Source organism: Myotis daubentonii, chromosome 9 (assembly GCF_963259705.1).
Source record: "Myotis daubentonii chromosome 9, mMyoDau2.1, whole genome shotgun sequence".
NCBI lineage: Eukaryota > Metazoa > Chordata > Mammalia > Chiroptera > Vespertilionidae > Myotis > Myotis daubentonii.
The window spans coordinates 32,634,044-32,661,865 of NC_081848.1; positions in this window are offsets into that span (position 1 = coordinate 32,634,044).

Here is a 27,822-nt window from a genome sequence, read left to right on the forward strand (position 1 = left end):
ATATGTTTCTAGTAAACAAGCTTGTTCCCTATCCATCCATTCATCCACCCATCCATCCATCCATCCATCCATCCATCCATCCATCCATCCATCATTCAACAACAATGAAAAAGTATTAAGCATCTACTAATTAGCAGGCTCTGTATAGATATACATAATGAAGAATAAGACATAGGACCTACCTTTAAGAAACTTGTTTATTAATCGATAATTACAATACCGTGTGAAAAAAATGGTATGATAAACTTTTACACAATGTTGTTGGAGACCATGGACAGAGCCCTACTGATATCTGCGGAAAGAGGAAGAAGGGGGGAAAAATGTTTCCTGGAGTAAGTAATGGATGATTTGCTTCTTAATGGATGATAGGAGTTATTTAGCTTTAAAAATTGTATAGCTAGGGGTAGAGGTGGGCATGAAGAAGAAGAATATCCCAGACAGAGGGAACATGATGGAAAGAGACACAGGAGTCATGGTAATGGCCAGTAACTAAGTGTGGCTAAAATAAGTGATCCAGGGGGAAAAGGAAGAGTGGCAATGCTGTTGAGAAAGATAGGTTGGAAAAGCTTTGTATGATATGCTGAGGACTGAATTTAATTCTTAAAACAAAGATGAGCTGGGGAAGGATTTTGAACAAGGAGTAATTCAGTCAATTATATATTTTAGAAAAATTATTCAAGCTGCAGTATGGAGAACTGATTGGAAGGTGTCCAGAATAATTATTGTTAATAGCCCCAGATTTTCTTTAAATGGCTACACAGTTAATGTGCATGGGCCATAAGCCCCTTTATGCTATTTGCATTCCATTCAGGCAGTCCTACTTCCGATCTCAAGAGCAGAGGCCTATCGGGCCTTAGGGGCTTGCCCAAGAGTGAAAAGCTGTAGAATTGCTCAGAATCACTCCACAGTTACTGAGTTGTGAAGAAATATGCATTTAGTATGTTCTTTTATTTGTGAACATGAAAGACCTATGTTACCCAGAAAGGGTGAAACCAAAAGAGGTAAAAATTTGGGAGTGTTGCTTTTTCTGAGCTAAGAGGAATTTTAAAGCATGACCAGATTTCTAGTAGCATCCAAAAAGGTTATGGGAGAATCTGAAGCCACAAAACCTGAAGCTTTAGTTATTAGAAAATTTTAACCTTTCCCTTGTAGGATGGCTTCACTGGGTTAGAAGAATGATCTGAATTTTGATTAAGTGATCTGTCTCCACTGTTTGACATGACTGAGGAGAAGCTGGAGCACTTCGAACTTAAACCTGAGTTTTGGCTGTCACTATCCTGCTATAGATGTTCCTCTCCACCACATTTGTAAAATGGGATTGAATCTACATGCTCCAGGGTATCTCTTTCTTTTCACAGAGCTTCACTAAAGGGATGGACTCTTCTTTTTTTAGGCCAACTGACCACAAAGCTAGAAAATCAATAGAGGGCCTGGTATCCAGTCATTTTTTCCTTCAAACATGATCAAGTAACCTGCAAATTTAAAGATACTGTTTTTGGAGGATTAGAGCTTCCTCTATGAAATGATCACTGAGGATTTGCCTGTTTCTGTCTTGGGATAAGGCAACATTGATAGGATTTCTTGTGAACAGGAGCTAAGCTTTTGATAGAATGAGCTCTGAGTTCCTTTGTTTGAAGTCTGGTGTAAATATTTCAACCCAGCAATATCCTTTTTGGCAGTTTAACATCCAGGTCTGATAGTGGGCATGGCCTTATGCAAAATTGTTGAATATGAGTAATATACTCTTGCCCTGGCTGGTGTGGCTCAGTTGATTGAGCATTGTTCCATGCATCCATCAGGAGGATGCAGGTTCCACTCCGAGTTGAGATACATGCCCAGGTTGCAGACTAGATCCCTTAATAGGGGACATGCAGGAGGCAGTCAACCCATGTTTCTCTCATGGATGTTTCTAATATCTCTCTTTCTTCCTCTATCTCTAAGTTAACTTAAAAACATATTTTTTTAAAAAGAAAAAAATAAGAATAATATACTCTTTTCACTGGTTCAGGCAGGGACTGAGATGAGGGCTGCAAGGAAAGGTAAGTGAAATACCATATATTGCAGACCTAGTATGTTAGGAACTTTATTCTTTTTTTAAAATTTTAATTCTCATAATAATCCTACGGCACCATAAGGATTGTTATAAGAGTTTTATCAAAGTAAAAAGCATGTCATAGATGCCCGGCCATTGTGGCTTATTGGTTGAACATCGATCTATAAACCAGGAGCTCATGGTTTGATTCCTGGTCAGGGCACATGCCCAAGTTGCGGGCTCGAGGGCATGCAGGAGGGAGCCGATAGATGATTCTCTCTCATCATTGATGTTTCTATCTATATCTCCCTCTCCCTTCCTCTCTCTGAAATCAATAAAAAATATTTTTAAAAAGTGTGTCATAGAATAGCAACTTGTCCAGAATGATGCAGCTAAGAAGTAGCAGACCCAAATGTTGTGCCTGTGTCTCTCTCCCCAGTCCATCGTCTTTCTGCTGCTTCATGCTACCTGAACTAACACCGGCTGATGCTCATTCCCTGGCGCCCATTTCAGAACTTTATTTTTCAGTCAACTTATTTATTTATTGTTATTGTTATTATTGTCTATTTATGTGTATGTGTCGACCTGGGGGTAGGTAGTTGGAAATGAAATATGACCTACAGTAACATAAACTTTGAAACTTAATTGGTTGTTGTCTTCTGAGGCCCTGAAGTTCCAGGTTTCTCTGACATTCACCACATTATCACCTCACTGGATCCCTGTCACAGCTCTGTGGGCACATTTTGTTATTGTGACTCTTTGACAGACCAGAGAGGAGGATCAATGAAGTTGTATTTCTATTGTACATGTTAAAGCAGATTGCTCACGAAATCCTACATTGTTTTCTCAAAATATTATTATTCTATGTCCAGTCTTCTTACCTCCCTTTTTATGTTCATTCACCATTCATACATTCATTCATTCAACAAGCATTCATTGGTGAATTGAAGGTCTTTTGTGGGCCAATTATTGGTCCAGGCCTGAGAAAAATAAGAATGAAAAAGGCAAAGTCCCTACCCAACAAGGAACACAAACAGTTTAGTGAATTTTCTGCAATGTGCAGCCTGCCATTACTTTTGGCTGCCTTGTTTGCCATTAAAATTCCCCTCTTGCTACTCTGATACTCCATGAATATAACCCATAGGAGGAAGAAAACATGTTTTTGTGTGAAGATGGCATTTAAGAAACACTCAGACTGAGTTTACAGGATTGACACCATATTTCCTGAGACAGACAAAAAACAAAACAAAACAAAAAACACCACGATAAGGTGGCACTTCTGCCTGGCTGTCACCCTATATTAGGAAAAGAAGGAACAGTGAGTTCAGATGTTGAAGTGAAGAGACAATGAGGCCAACTGCTGGAGTTCCAGAGCTTTCTTAACTCCTTCCTTCCTGGCAAGACATTTCTGAAACATGAAGAGTTAGGCCATCAGAGTTATAGTGAGATGAATTTTTAATTACAGAAAATTTTCATAATTCAGTTAAAAACTAATAGTTTAGAAACTATGTACACTATCACCTTGTTCTTAAGACAATAAATATATGTATCAGCATATATAAAAAGACATAGTATCAGCTGTTATATGTTAAAGATGAGTGTGCATTTATTTTTAATTCTCTTAATTATGATGTTCTTATAATAGACTTGTTGCTTTTGTCACATAACAAATGACATTTAAATGATTATAGTTAAACCTGTTATTTAAAAACTTAAAGCCATGCAAATGGCAAATGCCATTTGTGACTATGTAGATGGATCTTGAGAATATCTTGCTAAGAAAAATAAGTCAGACAGAAAAAGTGAAGAACCACATGATTATACTCATGCATGAGATATAAAACTGAAAGCAAATGAACAAATAAGACAAAAAGTCATAAACACAGACACAAACAGTATGGTGCTTACCAGAGAGAGAGGCGGATGAGAGGCATATGGAAGGGTAGAGGGGTCAAGTGTATGGTGATGGAAGGAGATTTGACTTTGGGTGGTTGGGCACACAATGCAATAGCCAGTGGTTCTCAACCTTCTGGCCCTTTAAATACAGTTCCTCATGTTGTGACCCAACCATAAAATTATTTTCGTTGCTACTTCATAACTGTAATGTTGCTACTGTTATGAATCGTAATGTAAACATCTGATATGCAGGATGGTCTTAGGTGACCCCTGTGAAAGGGTCATTCGACCGCCAAAGGGGTTGCGACCCACAGGTTGAGAACCGCTGCAATAGACAGATGTTGTATCATAGAACTGTATAATTGAAACCTATATAATGTTATTAACCAATGTCACCCCATAAATTTTAATAAAAGCATAAGCAATGGATGCAGATGACAGGGGGTGAGGGTGAGGGCAAGACTGGGGGGTGAGGGGACAATGGAGGGATAAAGACACATTTGTAATACCTTAATCAATGAAAAGTTAAAAAATAATAAAACAGTAATAAAAAAGAAATTAAAAAAGGCCAGACAATTAAAGACATGCAAATTCCAAAGCAAAGTGTACCTGATGGAGGTACCTATTAGACTGATGGAGGAAGCAATCAGTAACAGCAAGAGCTATCCCAAACCCATTCTCTGCATTCATAAAAGGGGTGGAAAAACCTCTCCAAACAGTTTTTAAAAGACCTCGTTGCTGCTTCTGAGTTATTTACTCAGACTCTGGTCCTTATAGCCCTTCTCCTTAACCTAGGACAGTGGTCGCCAAACCGCGGCTCCCAAGCCACATGCAGCTCTTTGGCCCCTTGAGTGTGGCTCTTCAAAAAATACCACCTGCGGGCACCCACGTACAGTGCGATTGAAACTTCGTGGCCCATGCGCAGAAGTCAGTTTTCAGCCTGGGCGAGTCTATTTTGAAGAAGTGGCGTTAGAAGAAGTGGGAAGTGTCGATCGATTGGGCGACAGGGGACCAGGAGAAGGCAGGCCAGGGGATACGCAGCGCGGTGGAGGTACATTGTTTTGAGGTACATTCATTGAGGTCAACCCCTTCCAACTCTCCCATCCACACTCGTCTATCTGAAAAAAGTATACAAGATGAGTGTGGTTGGGAGAGTTGGAAGAGGTCGATGTCAGTGAACGTACCTTGATCAGATTGAGGACGTTTTTAGCAAAGGCCAGCTTAGGAGGATCCTAATTAAGTTAATAACAATGTACCTACCTATATAGTTTAAGTTTAAAAAATTTGGCTCTCAAAAGAACTTTTAATCATTGTACTGTTGATATTTGGCTCTGTTGACTAATGAGGTTGCCGACCACTGACCTAGTACTACTAGGTAATCACTGGATTTGCTGAGGCTGAATAGAAGATGTGACCTTATATCATGGGACATAAATAGGGGTTATGGTCAGGACATGGCACTAAGGATTTCTTGATGGATCAGTAAGGGAAAGGATTGAGGAATGTCACTCACAACTTGAGCCTGACAACCTTGTCAGATAGGGCAAGCTAAGGGTCAGGTAAAGCTGACTGATACACCTTGAATGTATGTCTCCTACTCCATTACCCTAATTGCCCTATGAGGCAATAACTTTCTGGAGAGGGAGCTGGGTACTCACAGAAACTATATGTGATTTGGAGGAGTTTGTTTTATTTTTATTTTAAGACTCTGTCTCTTGTAAATTCATGAGGAAAAGGTGTGAGGACTGTTTTCTCCCTTTTTCCCTTCTCTTGCTCTCCTTCCTTCTTTTCTTCAACCTCTTCCTTTCCCTTCCTCAGCAGTTCTTTCTGTAATTTCTCTCCCTCTCTTTGATCTTTTCCTCTCTCCCTTTCTCAACCCTGCCTTTCCCTCCTTCCATATGCCACATTATTTTTTTGCGCACTTACTTTTCAAGTTTTGTCAGGCACTGGGGAAACAAGTGGCTAAGATAGACCCAGTGTCTCTCCATAAAATAATAGAGAATGACAAAAGAATTGTCAGAACACTTGCTAAATCTTAGAAGCTGAGGAAGTATTTGAACTCTTCAAAATGTTTGCATGAAGAACAGAAACTTTTCCCTGGCACTTCTGCCAGTGTGATCAAGTGAGCCCAGCAGGTGAATGTCTCTGGTAGCTTGTGGGAGCTGTCAGCCTCAAGAGCTTGATGCTTCTTGTCTCCAGTGACAGCTCCCAGCATCCCCACAACTGCGCCCCGAAGCAGGCTGCCTTCCACTATTCCGTGTGAATAAGGAAGAAAAGAACAAGTGGAAGTATTTTTCACTCTCAAATAATTTCTTAATAATGTTAGAGTACCTTTGGCCTCATTGGACTCTTCCGGTTTTCTCTTGTAGTTTTTACAAAAGGGTTGGGGGCAGAGGAACTTGCTTTTAAAGGTCAAGAAAGTCTAAGTAAACTGGCTGTTATAGCTCGGGAATCAGGAGATTCAGGAAAAGACAGAGCAAAGGTGACACTCTAATTAACAGGCAGTTGCAGGAAAGGAAGGATTCATGCTGTGCAATATGTAATTTGGAAACCAAATGTTCTAGTCAGAGAAAGCTGGCCTTGCCAGAAAGCTATGGGGGTTGCTCTAGAGACAAATGAACTAACAAGACCTGCTTTGTGGACTGGATAATCCCAGTCACCTGTTCTATTTTTCTGTCTTGGCCACAGCCAGGCCATTTGTTAACTTACTCAATCATCCATTTAATATTTGTTGATCTTTAACTCTTCACCAGGCACTTTGCTAAATATAGAAACACAAAGATGAATATAATAAATGCTTGCTCTCAAGTAGGTCTCTTATTTTATAGAGACAGACAGACTGACATTCTCTTTCCCCACCCACCAAGTGGCTTCAGAGACAGAAATTTATACAGGTTGACATGGAAACAAGGAGGTGGAGCTATTCGATGTGCCCAAGACTTTGGAGAGAGCTTCTGAGAAAGACCTGATATATCTCCAGGAAGACTTTCCCAGGTAACCTGGAGGATAAGACTATTCTAAGCAGAAGATGTAGAATGTAGTATAAAGGCAGAAAGATGAACTCATCAAACTGAAGGATTTTTACATAGTTATGACAGTAAGAGTGCATAATAGAGCCAAGATTTGTAGAAGATGAAAAACAAGAGGTATTCTATGTCAAATATGAATACAGCCGTGTTTATTAACTAATTTATTAAAAGAATACTAAATTAACAATTTGTCCAAAGGTCAGTTTTGTTATGAAAGATAGAGTTGAAACCCCTCAAGAAGAGAGATTATATTATATTTTGCATTGGCAGCATGTAATATAGTGCTGACATATATGTACTCAATAAATGTAAACCTTGCAATGATCAGAGAATAATCATTGTCAATGTTGAAGCATTGATTCCAAAGGAGAAATGGGGAAAGAAGGAATATTGAGCTCTTGCTCTATGCCAGGCCCTGTGTTTGGAGATTTATATATATTATGCTAATTAATATTCACAATCACTTGAAGGGAGTTTATACATACCTTCTCATTTTCCAGAAGAGGCATTTGGAGCTTTTGGAAGTAGAATTTACCAATGTCTCATAACAAATATATGGTCAAAAGCAGGATTCAAACTCCGGTCTGTCTTTCTCCACAGCCTACCTTTCTAATTTTTAGGTGAAAACCTTACTGAAATTTCTCCTGCAGGACGCTGGGGAGAATGTTACCAAATACATTTATTTAGAATAGCATCATAACATGGAATTACATAATAGGTGCTCATTTAATTTATGTAGTAAATTTTATAAATTTTGTAAAAGTTCAGAGAAATAGAGTTTAGTATTGATTGTTTTCCTGTATTTTAGGGGTTCAAGAGGCTTTATATTCAACTTACTACTGCTAAATGAGACATGAAACAAAATAAATGAGGAACAAATGAGACTGCTGAGTAAGTGATTGTGCATAGCCTTGTGCTTAGCGCAATGTTTCTGAAGTGTCAGTATTAGATTGCTGAGATGCTGTCTTCTGGATATTTTAATTGTGTGGTTGATGACTTACTAGGCCTCCAAAGAGAGTGCGAGTATAAATATAACAAGTGTGGGGTAGACAGTGCTCTGGAAAACTGCTTAGAAAATTTTGGGTAGTAGTTTAGGCTCACTGTTCCTGTACCTGGCTCTCTCCCATAGCTCCTCCCCGCTGGCCTCGTATTTCCACACCCTGAGCCTTGATGCTGGTTTTCTTAGCAGTGTCTGACTTCTCATTGTTCAAGGCTCATAAAGATGTGTTTTTTTTTCTTTTTTCTCTCAGTCTCAGGAAAAACTTTTTTTTCCCTTCACATATTAAAAAGCTCTCCTCGCCCGGCCAGCGTGGCTCAGTGGTTGAGCATCAACCTATGAGCCAGGAGGTCACAGTTCAATACCTAGTCAGGGCACATGGCCAGGTTGTAGTCTCGATCCCCAGTGTGGGGCATGCAGAAGGCAGCCAATCAATGATTGTCTCTCATCATTAATGTTTCTATGTCTCTCTCCCTCTCCCTTCCTCTCTGAAATCAATTTTTAAAAATACATTTAAAAAATATATATATACACATTAAAAAAAAAAAAAAAAACCTCTCCTGCTTTCAGACCTCTGAGTCATAGACAGTGACTGTTTCCACCAACTTTCCACCACAGGTCCCCACATGCTTCCAAATGTGCACATTTGCTGGATGAATCAATGATGCAGAGGAGGATTCCAGATAGAGTGGACCCTCCCACTGCTGTATGGGCTGCCAGTGGCTTTCCTCCCACCCGGGCTGCAAGGGCCAGAAATGTGTTTTGCAGTGAAGAAGAATTCTGCCCAGGACTTTGTTACCAGGGGTGCCAGAGATTAGGACTCCCCATGGAATATAATTTGCCTCCCACTCCCCACAGTGTAAATTTGGAAACCAACCATGAGTTATACATACATTCTTTTACAATCCATTGGTATAGTCAAAAGAGGGCCACATTATTTATTAAGAGCCCAATGTACCTGTCTTATATTCATCGCAATAAAAGGTGATGTATCTAAATCACCTAAACTAGCCTCAGAATATTTGGTTTTATTATTGTAATAAAAATAAATCCTATATAATAAAGAGATAGTATGCTAATTGACTGTAACACCCTCACAAGATGGTGGCACTCACAGCCACATGATGGCGGTGCCCAGTCCCCTCAGTTCCGCCAGAGGCGGGGGGCGGTGGTGGCAGGCATGCTGCATGGCTGTGCCCGCCCCCATGTGGATCTGGCTGCTCCACGCGCCTGCCGCCAGAGTCCCCCAGTCCCCTCAGCCCCGTCAACAGTGAATTTTCATGCAACTATTACCTTTTTAAAAAATCCTTACCCAAGGATATGATTATTTCTTTTAGATCATCTGTTCTCAGAGAGCAGGCCTAAGCCAGCAGATGGGCATCCCCTAAGGGTCCCAGACTGTGAGAGGGTGCAGGCTGGGCTGAGGGACCCCCCACGTACATGAATTTTCATGCACCAAGACTCTAGTAATAATTATAATAAAACATCAAAATATTATTATTAAATAATAGCACTTACCATTGTAATTATTGTAAGACAATGGTGATGAGACAAAGAAGATTATAGTTTCTGTTTGATACCTAATTCTTTATCCTGACCTAAATATTTTAATAAATTTCACATTTGAAATGTAAATGAAAAGAGAAAATATTGATATGATTGGTATACTGCAGCTGTTATTATTCTTTATAATCTGTCTATCTAACCTTTCCAAATTACATTATTTTCTTTCACACATTAGGCTATGATCTGGCTCATTGTGGGGAAAGTGTAGAGTTTGATGAATAAAGAAAATAGTTTGAATTCCGGATAATCTCAGACTTCAAATGGTCTATGTACTGATATTCTTAGTAAACTGTTTTCTACTTGGGTGTTGAGTGAAGGTGCTCTAGGCCTAATGGGTTTCCTTCTGAAGTTTTAGTATCTGTTATTTTCCTTCAATAGAAATGGGGTCTCCTTATAGTTGGAAAATCTATATCATGGATCAGAAGATTGTGTTTGCAGAGAATCTGGAAGCTATGACCTCAGACTTGATTTGATTTCTAGGTGACACAGAGCAGCCTTGAGTAGGGAAACCTCATAATTAGCCTAGTCTTGATGGGAACTGGTCATAAGTAATACAGAAGCAGCTTGTACAGAAAAATTAGAGCAGACCGTTTTGTCACTTAGCCCAGTTGCTGCTTCCTATTTCTGGTGCAGTTGCCAGGCATGAATAAAGTGGACTCTGGTAAAGAGAGATTTATATTGAATGGTGTCTTGGGAATATGCTGGCTTCTGTGAGAGAGGGTGCTATTAAACCTTAGATTTGTAATTCTTCAAATTGTTAAGGGCCTTTGATTTGGATGAAAGGTTGAGCTCCTTTTAGGGAATGACTACATTATTTATTTGATAATTTTATTATGATATTCTTAAGATAAAGGCATGGCATGAGTCAAAGGGGGACATGCACTAATTGACCCCGATGGTCATGGAAATGTGAATGATACATAGGAGGCAGGAGGCAATGGGGAAGATCTTGATGAGCACATCTCTAGTCCTTAGTTTTCATCTCTATTAAATGTGAATAACAACGTGGACCTTGTGGGATTGTCATGAAGAGTAACAATAATGTATGTGGTAGACCTCATACAGTGTCTCAGCTATATGTGCTCAGTACCTTAAAACTCATAGTAGGAGTTATAGTCACAGTGTTCATTCTTATACTTATTCTAATAGTGATAATAATAAAAATAAAATAATAGCAATCAGTTGTGATATGTTTACTAAGTTCCAGGCAGTGTGTTAAAATTTTACATGCATCATATTAATTATGGAAATAATCTTTTAAATATGATACTGTTATCATCACCTTGCAGAATTTGTTGTAGATATAGCTGTGGTGTAGTGATGATAGAATTAGTAATAGGAATGTTGTGATGACATTTCCAATGCCCCAAATCCTCTGTAGACATAATAGCATCACAAATAATAGGATTATACATGCACCAGACTTCCCCAAGTTCTTTGAAAAAGCAGTACAGTTCTTAGAACCTAGAGATTCTCCTGAAATCTTTCCCCAACCTTTGACACAAGTGGAAAAACCAGCCAAATGAATGTCTGGCTAGAGCTCACATTATTCAAAGGTTATCAGAGCTTATTATTCTAGTCAATGTCTCAAGAAACACTCTTTTGAGTATCTACTATGTGCAAGCACTCTGCTGGACCCTGAGGATGCAATGATAAATGTATTGCTGTCACTGGACTAGGTTAGGAACTAGCAGAGAAGAATAACAGGTAACAAAATGAATTACAATACAGTGTTATATGCTTCTGCAATACTGAGGCAATTGTGCAACACATGGAAAGAAAAATGGTCTCGTTATGATGGGAAAGCCTATATACACTTTGGTTAGAACGAAGCCAGGTTTATTTCAGACCTGTCTAATCATTTGAAGTAGGGACATTAGTGCAGCATTTATTTATTAATTAAATACTATGTGTGTGCATTGTGTTAAAAACAGATCATCAAAATAATAATTATTAAAGCAATGTATGTATGGAAAATTCCTAAGAATTAAAATGAATAAGAATAAGGTATGAAAGTTGCGTTGGTGGTATAGTGGTGAGCATAGCTGCCTTCCAAGAATAAGGTATGAGATTCAGAACATGAAATTTGGAGTCAGAAGGTCTATGATTAACAGGAAGTCACTAAACCTCTCCAATTGTCTGTTTCCTCACTTGTCGAAGTATAATCATAGCCCCATTGTACGTCTGCCACACTTTCAGAGATTACAGTGCTATGCAAGCTATATAATGCTATATGAGCTTGAAAGCAATATATAGACATTGTTTGTTTTTATTATATAGAGCTAGGGAGATCAGGGAAGAATTTGTGGGAAGAATTTTCCTTAAATTGAGTTTAATGAGAAGGATTTGAATATGGAGTGGAGGAGTTTGCGTTGAGGAGATCAGAAAGCCTCTCCATTTCCCCGTTTGAGACGGGAAAGGGTCATCACAGTGACCATCTTCCACATGGTGGCGGGGATGTCAGAAGTAAATGCATGTAAGCAGGAAAGCTTCAGACTAATTTAGTTGGGATATATCTAGTCATCAGTAGGGAGCCATTCAACGGTAGGTAGAAAAGCAGCATAATCAGAGAGCTGCGTTTTGGAGAACATTCCGTGTGGAGTTAATAGGCTGCTCTGGAAAGCAGGGACAAAATGCAGAGTTGAGTTTAGGAGACTATGGCTCATAAGAATCTGGACTAGGCTAGAGGCTGTAGGACTAGAAAGGAGGGAATGGGTGTAAGAAATATTACAGTGATAGAAGATCCAGAATTGCTTTATCTCTCAAACTCCTTTGAGATCACCAGAGCCAACATAGATTTAAAAGAGCTTTGAGGAAGTATCAAAGTGGCTGATGTTCTCCAATTTCTGAAAAATAGAGCCTGAACATGGCATTCAAATCTTTCCATGTTCAGGCCTTGACCTGCCCTTTTGGTCCTACTTTGCTACAGCTATAGTAAATCATTCCTCATCCTGTGACCATATCTAATGTTCCTATATGCTATTTTCTGCCTGAAATACCAGTACCAATACACGTAGAATGCTCTCATCCATCAATTGCAAGCTAAATTGTCTCCTTTTCTGTAAAACCTCCCTTCATACATGCTTCCCCTCCCCCTCAGCACTTAAGATCCCTGAAACAACTAACATGTTGCTGGGACCTTCTTCATTAGCCAAAATCAATATGTGCAAAATTTGAGATTTATTCAGTAACCAGTACTCATGTATGAAGTGTTTGATCCACTGTGGGATTAGATTCTTTTGAAGGATTCTGATAGCCTTTGGATTTCCTGTTTAAGAACCCTGGTGATCCCCTTGTTCCACTCGTGATACCTAACACTAGTAAGCCTGCAATGCACTCAGAGTGTGCTGTGCCATCATAGACTCCTGTCAGGAACGACTGTTTCTGGTGGCACACTGAAAATTAAAGCAATTTATCTATCAAGGTTCTTAGAAAAAAAAATAAGTCATTCAGGGTAAAGAACTTCCAAAATGTAAATGCGTTTCTCTGACACAGGGAAGACACTTCTCTGCCCTTAATCATGCTGGTTTTTCCAGGGGTGGTTTTTGTAGCAAAATCCCTCAACACAAAGCAGCCTCTTCTCTGAATATAAATTATGAAGCAGTAAGTTAATAGCGAACAGTATCCTTTGATGTGAGACAGGGGGCCCCTACCTTTTCGCTTACTTGTTGGCCTTTAAAGAGTCTAACAGCTTCCAGAAATTGTTCTTTGCACAATTTAAACAAGAAACTTCCCATTTACAGGTTCCCTGTGCTTCCTAGTGGGTAAATAGGATTATTTTCTCAGTAGTGTATGTTGATAATATTCAAACCAGCAGTATTCTAAACAAACAAAACCCCCTTCCCCCAATTTTCCCATAGGCATTCACTGTTCCTAGGACACAGGTACTACCTTTATTGCTCAATCTAAAATCCACAGCTGCCCACTTGGACTGACCTTCACCTTTGCCCAGCTAATTACAAATGCTTTTTAGTAGGAACTGACCAACCAGTCAATGAATCAGCCAGGGTGGGTGGCCCTGCTGGGGTGCCTGGCCAGTCTGGGTGAGGGGCTGATGGCTGTTTGCAGGCTGGCCTCCCAGTGGAGGCTGGCTGAAAGCAGGTATCTGGGATTTATTTATCTTCTATAATTGAAACTTTGTTGCCTTGAGCAGAGCCACAGCCAGCCAGGGCAGGCGGGAAGCTTGGCTTCCTCCATTACCAGGGCAACCAAGCCTCCTGCTTGCTCCAGCTCTGTGGCTGTGGGCCTCCATCTTGGTTGGGTTAATTTGCATAAAGTTGCTCTGATTGGATGGAGGGCATGGCTCGGGCATCGCAAAGGTGTGGTCAATTTGCATATTTCTCTTTTATTAGATTAGACTAGAGGCCCGGTGCACAAAAATTTGTGCACTCGGTGGGGAGAGGGGGTCCCTCAGCCGGGCCTGTGCCCTCTCGCAGTCTGGGACCCCTCGGGAGATAACGACCTGCTGGCTTAGGCCTGCTCCCGGGTGGCAGAGGGCAGGCCCAATCCCTAGGTGCATCCCCTGGTCAGACTCAGAGCAGGGCCAATTGGGGAGTTGGGGCGCCACCCCCTGTCATGCACAGAGCAGGGCGGATCGGGAGGTTGCGATGCCACCCCTAGTCACGCTCAGGGTAGGGCCAATTGGGGGGTTGGGGCACCGCCCCCATCACACTCAAGGCAGGGTCAATAGGGAAGTTGTGGCACCACCCCCTGTCACGCACAGAGCAGGGCGGATCAGGGGGTTGGTGCGCTGCCCCCTGTCACACACAGAGCAGGGCCCATCAGGGGGGTTGGGGCTCTGTACCCTGTCACACACAGAGCAGGGTCAATCAGGGGGTTGAGGAGCTCCCCCTGTCATGCACAGAGTAGGGCCAATAGGGGAGTTGAGGCACCGCCCCCTGTCACACACAGAGCAGAGCGGATCAGGGGATTAGGGCGCTGCCCCCTGTCATGCACATAGCATGGCCCATCAGGGTGTTTGGGGCTCCGTACCCTGTCACACACAGAGCAGGGCCGATCAGGGGGTTGAGGAGCTCCCCACTGTCACTCACAGAGCAGGGCCCATCAAGGGGGTTGGGGCACCGCCCCCTGTCACACACAGAGCAGGGCGGTTCAGAGGGTTGGGGCACTGCCATTGTCACACTCAGGGCAGGTCTGATGGGGAGGTTATGGCTCTACCCCGTCACACACAAAGCAGGGCCCATGGGGGGGGGAGGGGTTGGGGCGCCGCCCTCTATCACCCACAGAGAAGGGCCGATCAGGGGTTTGGGGCGCTGCACCCTGTCACACACAGCGCAGGGCCGATCAGGGGGTTAGGGCGCTGCACCCTGTCACACACAGAGCCGCAGGGCGATCAGGGGGTTTGGGTGCTGCCCCCTGTCACGCTGATCCCGGTGCCGGGAGGCCTTGCGGCTCCACTGATCCTGGTGCCGGGAGGCATATTACCCTTTTACTATATAGAATAGAGGCCTGGTGCATGGGTGGGGGCTGGCTGGTTTGCCCTGAAGGGTGTCCTGGATCAGGGTGGGAGTCCCCACTGGGGTGCCTGGCCAGTCTGGGTGAGGGGCTGAGGGCCGTTTTCAGGCTGACGGGTGACTGAAGCTCCCAACCACTCCTTTTATTCTTTTTCTTTTTTTTTTTTATTCTGGGCCAGCTTTAGATCTGAGGCCTCTGTTGCTGAAAGCCTTTGTTTACGGTCTGTATTTGATACAATGTTGCGGTCTGGCTGGCTGAAGCCCAGCTGAGTAAAGCAGGTTTCTGGGGTTTTGTTTAGCTTCTATATTTGCAACATAGTTGCTTAGAGTTGCAGCTGAGAGGCCGGCAAGTCAGGCGGGGAACGTTGGAAGTCCTCCGTCACCTAAGCAAGCAAGCCTCCCTGTTCGCAAAAGCTGCCTGGCTGCCGGCGGCCATCCTGGCTGTCAGTTAATTTGCATATCTCCCTGATTAGCCAATGGGAAGGGTAGCAGTTGTACGCCAATTACCATGTTTCTCTTTTATTAGATAGGACTAGAGGCCCGTTGCAGGAGGATTCCTGCAAGATAGGGCTTCGCTCCTGTCTCTGCGGCTCCTACCCCACCCTTTTCCGCGGCTCCTACCTCGCCCGCCCATCTCTGCAGATCCTACCCCTCCCGTTTCTGTGGATCCTACCCTGCCCATCTTGGTGGATCCTACTCCGCCCGTCTCCGAGACTCCTACCCCTCCTGTCTCTGCAGATCCTACCTCAGATCCTACCCCTCCCATCTCTGTGGACCCTACCTCGGATCCTACTCTGCCCATCTCTGCGGATCCTACCCCACCCTTCCCCGTGGCTCCTACCTCGAATCGTACTCCGCCCGTCTCTGCGGACCCTACCCCGAACTTCTCTGAGGATCCTACCCACCCTTCTCTGAGGATCCTACCCACCCTTCTCAGTGGCTCCTATCTTGTCCTTCTCTATGGATCCTACACTGCCTGTCTCCATGGCTCCTACCCCGCCCTTCTCTGAGGATCCTACCCCACCCTTCTATGTGGATCCTTCCCCACTCATCTCTGCTACCTCGGCTCTGTTGCTTGGCTTCCTTCTATGGTTCTTCAGTCTTCTCTCCCAGCCAGTATATGCAAATTAGCTGCCATATTTGTTGGTGTTTAATTTGCATATCACCCTGTTTAGGCAATGGGAGGCATAGCGAAGGTACAGCCAATTACCATGTTTGGCTATTATTAGATAGTATATTTGACAGATGAGGAAACAGAAAATCAGAAAGATTTAGTGACTTAGTGTTAATCCTCGGTTGTCTTTGGAATTTTCAATACATACGTTATTTTGATAATTATTATTTGACCATCTGTTTTAAAACAATGTATACACAGTATTTAATAAAAAAAAAACTGCACTAATGTGCCTATTTCAAATGATTAGATCAATTAAAATACCTGTGTGTTATTCCCAAATTCTATTTCCTTGAGACCTTTTCTACTGTTTGTTTTTTCCACTCAATAATATGATTTTTAAGTCATGCATGTTGTTATGTGTAGAAGTAAATTGTTTATTTTTACTGCTGTATAATTATTTCACTATGAATGATTATTTATTCATGAATCCATTCTCCTACCAGTATATAGTTGTACAAATCCATTCTTTTTCATTACAAACAGTGCAGCAATATTCTTCCACATATTCCTCTACATAGAGTTTCCCTAAGATTAGAATTTCTGGGTTATTCAGTTTTTATCTATTTAATTTTACAAGATAATGTCAAGTTTTTTTTCAAGTTGTTGTGCCTATTTTCATGCCTACCAGAAGCATTCAGGAGTTTCCATTGCTTACATGTTCAGAAACCTCAAATTTTGTTAGGCATATGTTAATTTTTGCCCATTCAGGCAGTGTAAAATGTCATTGATCATTTTATTTACTTTGCATTTTCTGGTTGAAGAGTAATACTGAGGGTCTTTTAATATGTTTATTCAACATTCACTTTTCTATTTTTATGTAATGACAGTTCAGTTTTATTTGTCTACAACTTATATTGGATTGACTTATTTCATATTGATTTATCAGATTGGTTTATCTTCTGAATATTGATCCACTACTGCTTATAGGTATTACAGAGACCTTCTCCCACTTTGCAAATTAAGCTCTCAATTTTAATGTGTTCAAACATGTTGGTTCTTCATAGTTGGCACTTTATTTGTTTAAGAAATATCTTTCTACTCCAAGATCATATAGATATGAAACTATAGCTTTTCTCTTTATATTTAAGTATTTAATCAATATGGTGTTTATTCTTATGGATTCTTTTTCCAGATAAATAAATAATTGTTATTGCACTATTTATTAAATAGCCTTCCTTCATCCTTTTTCTATTTATCTGCACTACTCAGTCTGACCTATCTTATATTTCTATAATATGTGGCCTTTTTCCATGTTCTCTTTTCTGTTTTACTGGTCAATTTATTCACCCCTATGCCAAGTCCACACTATCTTAATGAAAATTCTTTGTAATTAATTATGATGTCTAATAGATCAAATTCTTTCACATTGTTTTACTTCAGGAATACCTTTATTTATGTGGGTTTTACTCTTTCATGTGCATTTTAGAATGAATTAGAAAAGTTCAACAAAAATTTTGATTGAGGTTATCATTGGAATTGCTTGAATCTATGAGTTAGTTTATAGAGATTGATCTTTTTCTAATTTGGGTCTTCCTATCTCTAAATTTGTATTATTTTGCATTTATTTAGATCTTCAATTCTTTTAATTAAATTTTGTAAATTTTCCCATAAAGATTTCACATTTTAATTAATCATTAATTTTGAAAATATTTCAAAATATTAATTTTTCATCATTCTTTTATTGTTATTGATAATAAATAATACATTTTCCTTCCATATCCATTGAAGGGATCGTGATATTCTCCATGTCCTGTTAATGTGATTAATTACATTAATTGATTTGTGAGAGTTAAACCAACTTTGTATACTAATGTAAGTTATTTTCCTTTTCTTTCTTTCTATTTTTATTTTAATAGTATTATTATTTGCTGTTATTACCAGTTGTACCAGTTAATAATGCAGATTTTTTCAATTGATGGAGTTACACATATGTTGATATATATGTGATTTGATATGTATGCTGTTTTGTTGTATTGACAACAAGCTTCAAAACATATGTCAAATTTTCTGAAGGTGTTAACATCATAGATATTTTTACGCTTAAAAGTGTCAAATTTCATGTCTAAAAAGAGCATTTGCAGGAAGTTTTAATTCATTGCTTTATTTTGAAGAAAAGTGCTGCTGAATACTTCGGGAAGCCTATGGTGAACATACTCCATCTCAAGATACTTGTGAACGCTGGTTTAAGTGCTTTCAAAGTGATGATTTTGATGTGAAAGACAAAGAACAACCAGGTCAACTGACAAAGTTTGAAGGCCAATAATTACAAGCATTATTGGATGAAGATGCGTGTCAAACCCAAAAACAACTTGCAGAAAGATTAAACGTTGCTCAGCAAACAGTTTCTGATTGTTTACAAGCAATGGGAAAGATTTTATTTTATTTACTTTTTCAATCTTTAATTTCTTTATTGATTAAGATATTACATATGTGTCCTCATCCCCCCATAACCCCCCCACCCCATTCATGCTCTCATCCCCCTGGTGTCTGTGTCCATTGGTTAGGCTTATATGCATGCATACCAGTCCTTTGGTTGATCTCTCCCCCTTACCCCCACTCTCCCCTATCTTCCCTCTGAGGTTTGACAGTCTGATCGCTGCTTCTCTGTCTTTGCATCTGTCCCTGTTCATCAGTCTATGTTGTTCACTATATTCCACAAATGAGAGAGATCATGTGACATTTATCTTTCTCTGACTGGCTTATTTCAGTTAGCATAATGCTCTCCAGTTCCATCCATGCTGTTGCAAATGGCAAGAATTCCTTCTTTTTTACCGAAGCCTAGTATTCTATTGTGTAGATGTACCACAGTTTTCTAATCCATTCATCTGCTGATGGGCACTTAGGCTGTTTCCAAATCTTAGCTATGGTGAATTGTGCTGCTATGAACATAGGGGTGTATATATCCTTTCTGATTGGTGTTTCTAGCTTCTTGGGATATATTCCTAGTAGTGGGATCACTGGGTCAAATCCATTTTTTGTTTTTTGAGGAAACTCCATGCTGTTCTCCACAGTGGCAGTACCAGTCTGCATTCCCACCAGCAGTGCAGAAGGGTTCCTTTTTCTCCACCTCCTCTCCACATCTTGTTATTTGTTGATTTGTTGATGATAGCCATTCTGACAGGTGTGAGATGATAACGCATTGTCGTTTTGATTTGCATCTCTCATATAATTAGTGACTTTGCGCATATTTTCATATGTCTTTCTGCCTTCTGTATGTCCTCTTTCGACAAGTGTCTATCTAGGTCCGTTGCCCATTTTTTGATTGGATTGTTTATCTTCCTTTTGTTAAGTTGTATGAGTTCCCTGTAAATGTTGGAGATTAAACCCTTATCGGTGATAACATTGGCAAATATGTTCTCCCATGCAGTGGGTTTTCTTGTTGTTTTGTTGATGGTTTCCTTTGCTGTGCAGAAACTTTTTACTTTGATGTAGTCCCATTTGTTTATTTTCTCTTTCGTTTCCAATGCCCTAGGAGCAGTATCAGTGAAGAAATTCCTTTGGCATATGTCTAAAATTTTGCTGCCTGTGGATTCCTCTAGTATTTTTATGGTTTCCCATCTTTTGTTAAGTCCTTTATCCATTTTGAGTTTATTTTTGTGTATGGTGTAAGTTGGTGGTCTAGTTTCATCTTTTTGCATGTATCTGTTCAATTTTGCCAACACTATTTATTGAAGACTGTCTTGACTCCATGTATGCTCTTGCCTCCTTTGTCGAATATTAATTGGGCATAGTGGTTTGAGTCGATTTCTGGTTTCTCTATTCTATTCCATTGGTCTATATGTCTGTTCCTGTGCCAATACCAAGCTGTTTTAAGAACAGTGGCTTTGTAATACATCTTGATATCTGGTATTGAGATCCCACCTACTTTGTTCTTCTTTCTCAGGATTGCTGCAGCTATTTGAGGTCTTTTTTTTTTTATTCCAGATGAATTTTTAGAATGTTCATTCTAGATCTGTGAAATATGTCATTGGTATTTTAATGGGGATTGCATTGAATCTATAGATTGCTTTGGGTAGTATGGACATTTTAATGATGTTGATTCTACCAATCCATGAACACGGTATGTTCTTCCATCTGTTTGCAATGGGAAAGATTTTAAAGGAAGGAAAATGGGTGCCACATCAACTGAAGGAAAGACAAATAGAAAATGGAAAAGTCATCAGTAAAATGTTGCTTCAACGATACGAAAGAAAGTCTTTTTTTGCATCGAATTGTAACTGGCGATGAAAAGTGGATTTATTTTGAGAATCCCAAACGCACAGAATCATGGGTTGATCCAGGTCAACCATCAACATCAACTGCAAGGCCAAATCGCTTCGGAAAGAAGATAATGCTCTGCATTTGGTGGGATCAGGAAGGTGTGGTGTATTACGAGATTCTGAAACCTTTAATACTGATAGCTACCAACAAAAAATAATCAATTTGAACCATGCTTTGATCATGAAACAACCAGAATGTACCAGAAAACATGGCAAAGTAATTTTGCTGCATGATGACGCACCATCACACACTTCAAAACCAGTTAAAGACACATTTAAAGATCTTGCCTGGGAAGTTTAACCCACCCGCCATATTCACCAGACCTTGCTCCTACAGATTACTACTTGTTCCAGTCGATGGCACATGCACTTTCTGAGCAGCACTTCAAAAGGTATGAAAAAGTGGAAAATTTGGTCTCTGAATGGTTTGCCTCAAAACAAGAAAAGTTCTATTGGGATGGTATCCACAAATTACCTGAAAGATGGGAGAAATGTGTAGCTAGCGATGGACATTACTTTGAATAAAGCACTTTTGATGTTTTTCTTGAAAATATCCTGTTTTCTTTGATTACAAAATCCTCATTATTAACCAGTACACCTGTATTATCACTTTAGTTCTACCTGGAGGCATAATCTGTTTTTATTTGTGAAAATGCCTAAGATGGATGATTAACTCATTAGATTGATTGGCCCCTTTCTTTTACATTATCATTAAAATAATACATTTCCCTCAAAATATTTTAGGTACATTGGCATCCCATAATATTTGATATACACTGTTTTTATTAACATTCAAATAAAAAATTTTACAAAGATTTATTTTATGATTTTTTTGAGCCAAGAATATTTAGAAATGTTTTCCTTTTTAAATTTTCAAAAGTATAGGAATTTTTTCCTTCCTGTTATTGATTTCTAATTTAATGAAATAATATCCAGAATACATTGTATGATAACTATTTTTTAAATGTCTTTTCGTCTAGACTGTGGTCAATAGTTTCCAAATGTCCTTTGTCTGAGAAAAATGTGTGTTTTCTAATTATTGGATATAAGTTTCTAACTATATTCAGCCAATGGAATATAATTTTTTAAAAAAACTTCTATACTTTTGCTAAATTTTTACCTTTTTAGTCCATCAATAAGTCAAAGAGGACTTCTTCCTGGATGGTGGATTTTTTGATATTTGTTAATATCTTCTTAAATTCACTTTATTTATTTAAACTTCTTCTTAAATATCACTTTATTTATTTAAACTTTTTACGTAGTCACCTTCTGGTAATCTTATATTAGAAGTCCTTCTAAGTCTAAATCTCATGGTGGTATGTGCCATTATGTCTCCTTAATAGTGACTTCATATTTTTGCTAAACTTAAATAATGAGGAATCTGAGGGTGAAAACTAGGATTGTTTTCTTTTGGAGAAGATTAGACTTTGTTTTTAATTGGGACCAATGGATTCTTTGGAATTAAAAATCCCTTTTTCCACCTTCTGATGGCCCTGCTAAATTTTGGATTCTCTTGTTTTCTGATCTGAGACCTGAAAACATTATTTTTTTTTTCTCACAGCATCCCGGGCTTTCATTTTTCTACTGCTCACTTTTCTTGTTTTGGTTGACAGCGTTTTGTTTGATGTTTTATTGTGTGTTTTGGTCTTGCAGATTTTTCTCACATTCTTACAAATCTGTGGTTCATTGAAAGTGTGATGGTTAGACATTTTTAAAGATAGGAATTGCAGCAGGAGGACCCACTAAAGTGAGTGCCTTGGTGTGCAATACTGAAAGACCTGCGAACACTTAATACAGATAGTGATCATATTGATTCCCTGCTTAAAATCCTCCAATAGCCCTCAGGATTAAGTACAAAACCTCTTTAGCAAAAGCATCAAGGCCCCAAAATCAGATCTCTTCTCACCTCTCAATCCCCCTTCCTGCTACTTACCCATAAAATCCAGTAGTCTATGATAACAAAATATTTACAATTCCTTGAATATGGCATACTTTTTAAAGACTCTTTCTACTGCTTTAGATACTTTTTTACTATTTATTTATCTGGGTACTTCAGCCTTCAAGTTTCAGTGCACAGATTGCTTTTTCTTTTAAGTGTTTTCTAAACCCTAAAGATCAGTTTAAGTGTCCTTTTTCCAAATTCCCTTAACGACCTGCATATGCCTTAAATTTTGCTTGTATTGTACACACGGCATTACTACTATTGCTTGTTTTTGTCTACTCTTTCCATCAGTAGATGAGAAAAAAACAAACGGCTTCTGTTGTTTATTTCTCTATTTCCAATGCAAGATACTGTGATCAAATATGCTAATCTCTTAACAGTTCAGGCTGCTCTAACAGAATACCATTGACTGGGTGACTTATAAACAACAGAAATTTAGTTCTCACAGTTCTGGAGTCTGGAAAGTCTAATATCAAGGCACCAACAGATTGGTATTTGGTGAGAGCCTGCTTCTTGGTTTATAAACAACCTTTTGGGGGGTGTGAGTGGGGGTCAATGGCCTCACATGACAGTAGGGGCAAGGGAGCTCTTGGGAACTCTTTTCTAAGGGCACTAATCCTGTTCATGAGGGACTCCACCCTCATGACCTAATCTCATCCTAAAGTCCTCACTTCCAAGCACCATTACATTGGGCATTTGGTTTCAACATATCAATTTTAGAGAGACAGAAATATTTAATCCATGGTAGCTAGCTAGCCCAGGAAAGTTCAGCTTTCACTTCTAGTTTTCCTAATGTAATGATTAATAGTCCTCTGGTTTTCTGAAGTACCCACTTTGGATGAGGAATTATATGGTCACCCTGATAATATTATATTGTTTGTTGAATGAATAAATACATAAAAGAAAGGAAAAAGGGAAGGGATTCTTGGAACAGGACAATGAGACCTGAGTCACCTTTCTAGCACCATTTCTTTGTAAAAATTATTCAACTTCTCTCTGCTTTAGTTTACTGCACCACACACACACAAAAAGAAGATATTCCCTGTCAACTTCAAAATGAGGTTAACAATAATAAAAGCTAATGTCTTAAATCTAATGCTTTAAGATTTACTGAACACTTCACAAATGTGATTTCATTTATCTTCTAATTACAGCCCTAGGAAGTAAACATTCCTATATTTTTTGAGCTAACACTTAAGGTGACCAAGAGCAGTAATTAGTGGGTTCTGGTGACTCCATTTGCTTACATGTCTATATTTATTGGGAATCAACTATGTGTAAGGTGCCTGTGTTAGGTACAGATCAATGTCACTTTTTTAAGTTGTGTTTACTGTGGCTCTCAAACTCACATTATGAATCTAAAGCTACTCTTATTTTTCATCGATTTCTTCACCCCAGAATTACAATCATGACACCTAATATCTTCCATGGAACTCAGAGTGACTCTCCCACAGCAATTAGAAGTGACAGACAAACTAATGAGGAAATATTCCCTTGAACTGTATTATCCTATGAATTGGGTGCGAGCTTGAGTGCTTGGCTGAGTAATTAAGTGTGGCTTTCACTTAAGAGTCCTATCAGTTATGTTTATTCCCTTCATATTAGATTAACTCATGAAAAATGAAGAACCATGTCAGGGCTCACATGGCTATGTTGAAAGTCCTGTAATGGCAGATGTAGATTACAGCATAATTGATTTAAACCCCTGTTGCTGCATTGATTGTCCAGATGTTCACCATGGCAAGACAGAATAACAATGATCTTTGGACATCTTGCATTATATACTGTTTTTCATCTTTAAAACTCTTCCACTCACATCATCTCTAGGCAGTTTTGTTGATTATAACAGCCTTGTGAATTACATAGGTTTTGTAGGAAACAGATGAGTACAAAAAATTGTTCATTAGTTAGCACGTATTGTCTGACTCCATGCCAACTTGTCTCCCTCACTACAATTTACCTTACGGACAAGAAATTGCTCCAAAAGCAAATTTCACCTGTTGTCTTCCTAATATATAAAAGCCCAGGGTTGTAACGACTGATAACGACCAAAGGCTGACCAACCAGGAAGTCCTTCAGTCAGTGCTGGGTTGCCATGGTGACCCAGTACTGACTGTCCGGCTGCAGCCTGGCAACCCAGCACTGACTACACAAGGGGCTGAGACCCAGAGAGAGAGGCAGGGTCTGATCCGCAACCTCAGTGGCAGCTGTTGATCAGTACTTGCCTCTCTCTCCCTTTCTTTCTGGGCTTTGCCAGCAGCCGGGACTTTCTTTCTCTCCTGGCCTCCATGGAGGCTGCTCTTCAGCCCCGCCTCTCTGATCAGGCCCAGAGATAGGGCTGGAGATGCTAACTGGCATAGGAACCAACTAATCAGAACCAAATATGGGTGCTGTGAAGAACCAATGGCTGCCTAGGAGGCGGAGCTTTTGACGCTGACTGGCATAGAAACCGACAAATCAGAATCAAATTGGCCAACAGAGGAGGGCCGTTGGGGGTGAGATCAGGCCAGCAGGGGAGGGCCGTTGGGGGGAATCAGGCAGGCAGGCAGAGGCAGTTAGGGGTGATCAGGCAGGTTGGCAGGTGAGTAGTTAGGAGCCAGCAGTTCCTTAGGGAATGGGCCTAAACCGGCAGTCGGACATCCCCTAAGGGTCCCCAATTGGAGAGGGTGCACGCTGGGCTGAGGGTACTTCCACCTCTGTGCATGAATTTCATGCACCAGGCCTCTAGTTATTATATAAAACCTATCAGCAGTTAAAATCTAAACACTGTAACATTTGTCTATAGGCACCCCATGATCTAGCTTTTCCTTGCCTCTCCAACCTTAATTTTAATAATAATCCTTTCACCTCCTATTCCTCTGGCCCCTTCCAGCTTTCACATCTCTCTTCCTTTGCTCACACCGTTTCTTCTGCTTGTGTCAGCTCAAACATTATCTTTTTCCTAACACCTTCACTGACCCTCCTTTGTTTTTTCAATATCCCCACTCTCTATAGTTCTCTATCAAGACATTGGCCAGCTGGTGTGGCTCAGTAGTTGAGCATAGGCCTATGAACCAGGAGGTCAGGGTTTGATTCCAGGTCAGGGCATGTCCCTGGGTTGTGGGCTCAAACCCCAGTAGGGGGTGTGCAAGAGGCAGCCAATTGATGTTTCACAACAGTGTTTTTCTCTCTCTCTCCCTCTCCCTGCCCCTCTCAGGATAAAAGCATATTAAAAAATAAAGACATACCACTTACTTGTTTATAAATCTGCATGTCTTTACTGGACTCACTGCCCCTTTGTGTCTGTTTTCTTAGCATCTTGCAGAGTTACAGGCACATAATAAGTACTCAACACATATTTATTGAAAAAAATTTATAAATGAATGAATAATATACGGTGCTATTTCTCCTACATCACTTTATCTGAAACTATTGTTGCATGTTCACAGTTCTCTTCATTTGATAAAATGTGTTCATATCTCTCATTCTGTCTGACCACAGAAATTACCAGAGATAGATAAGCAAGCTGGGGCCTGGTTTACATTTGAGGATAGGGAGGCTCAGGAAAGATGAAGGAATGACTCCAATTTGGCAATCATATAATATCACTTTAACCTGAGAATGTGTGTTCTTGTTGTGAGTGTTCTAAGTGTGATCATTCGCTGTTCCTGGACAAGAAATTTTCACCATGGATTTAAATGATTTGAGATAAGAAAGCTTAGGGCAGCAGGTTCTTAAAAAGCTTGAAGAATTCCAAAGAGGGATTAAACACTTTTTTTCTGTGTTCTTAGCTCATTTTTGTCCTGGCAATCAGGCATTGGCTCTTTGGTATTTAGGAAAAGCATCAAAAACACCTACAGCAATAGTAAGAGTAATTAATATTTAGTGAGAAGTTACTATGTATAGGGCATCATGCTGGCACATGCATGCCTTTTCTCAATCAATGCTCAAAACCAATTCATTTAATAGATACTATTTTCTTTACTTTACTGTTGAGGAAATCCAATCTCAAAGGGAATACAACACGTTGCTCAAGCCAAACAGCTAGTGCATGGGAAAGCCAGAAATTTTCCCACTGAGGGGAGCTGGCTGGGGTTGTTGGCCTAGTCTGAAATTTTAGGGGGAACTTGCCAAGAATTGAGCTTCTCTTTGATGACTGTGATCACAGAGACTCTTTTCTAGCATGATTTTGATAAACTGGCTATTTAGTGTTTGTAAACTGCCTCATGGTATACACTGGATATAAAATACCAATACTTTCTTCCTGATTTGGTTATCCTGAACACTGTGTGAAGTCTCAGTGCCTCAAGAGAGAGCCCTTATCCTGATAGTGTTGCTTGAAGGGATTCAAATTAGATCAACCGGTCCCCAGCGTGCTGCGATGTTCTCGTTCAGCCCGGCTGCCTCACGAAGCACTGCGGCGCAAGCTTCTTCACCAGAATCTTGAGCACCCTGTGCCTGCAGTGAGGAATTCATAATGTTTTCCGTGCACTCTGCTGTATAAAGAGGTGTGATCTGCTGTACATGACTAAGGTTTAACATAATATGCTGGAAGGATGGTCGTGGGCTCAAATCACAAATGACTTAATCTTTCTGAGCATCAGTTGGCTCATCTGTGAAGCAGAGCCAATATAAGCATCTCATGAAATTATGGTAAAGACATATACCATATGTCTTTAGTAGGTATTTAACAAATATCTACTAAATATAGTAAGCATTTAACAAACATTTAGTATGTGTTTAACAAATATTTTTCCTCCCCTTTATTTTTATTTTTAAATATATTTTTATTCTTAAATTTAAACTCTTTATTGTTTAAAGTATGACATATGTCTCCTTCCCCCCCCCCCCTTGACCTCTCCCCGGCCACTCCCACCCCCCAGTACATGCGCTCACCCTCCTACTGTCTGTGTCCATTGGTTATGTTTATATGCATGCATACAAGTCCTTTGGTTGATCTCTTACCCTCCCTCCCCCCGCCTTCTCTCTGAGGTTTGACTTCAGAGAGGAAGGGAGAGGAAGAGAGAGTTAGAAATATCAACGATGAGAGAGAATTATTGATCAGTTGCCTCTTGCATTTCCTCTACTGGAGACCGAGCCAGCAACCTGGGCATGTGCCCTGATCAGGAATCAAACCATGACTTCCTGGTTCATAGGTTGACGCTCAACTACTGAGCCACACTAGCTGGGCCTCCCATTTCTTTTTAAATTATTTAAAATATTGTAACAATATTTTAAAACATTTATAAGGTGAGAAAAGAAAAAATATTACCTATACAGTTCCACCACACAAATTAAGCAACCACTAGTGTTAGTGTATTTTCTTTTTTTTTCTTTTTCATATGGCTATATTTGAATCCCGCCTTTTCACTTCATATTACACTATAAGCACTCCCGTAGACATCAACAACTAAGCAACTCAATCATTGCACTCCTAGGCATTTACTGAAGAGAAATGAAGGCATGTGTCT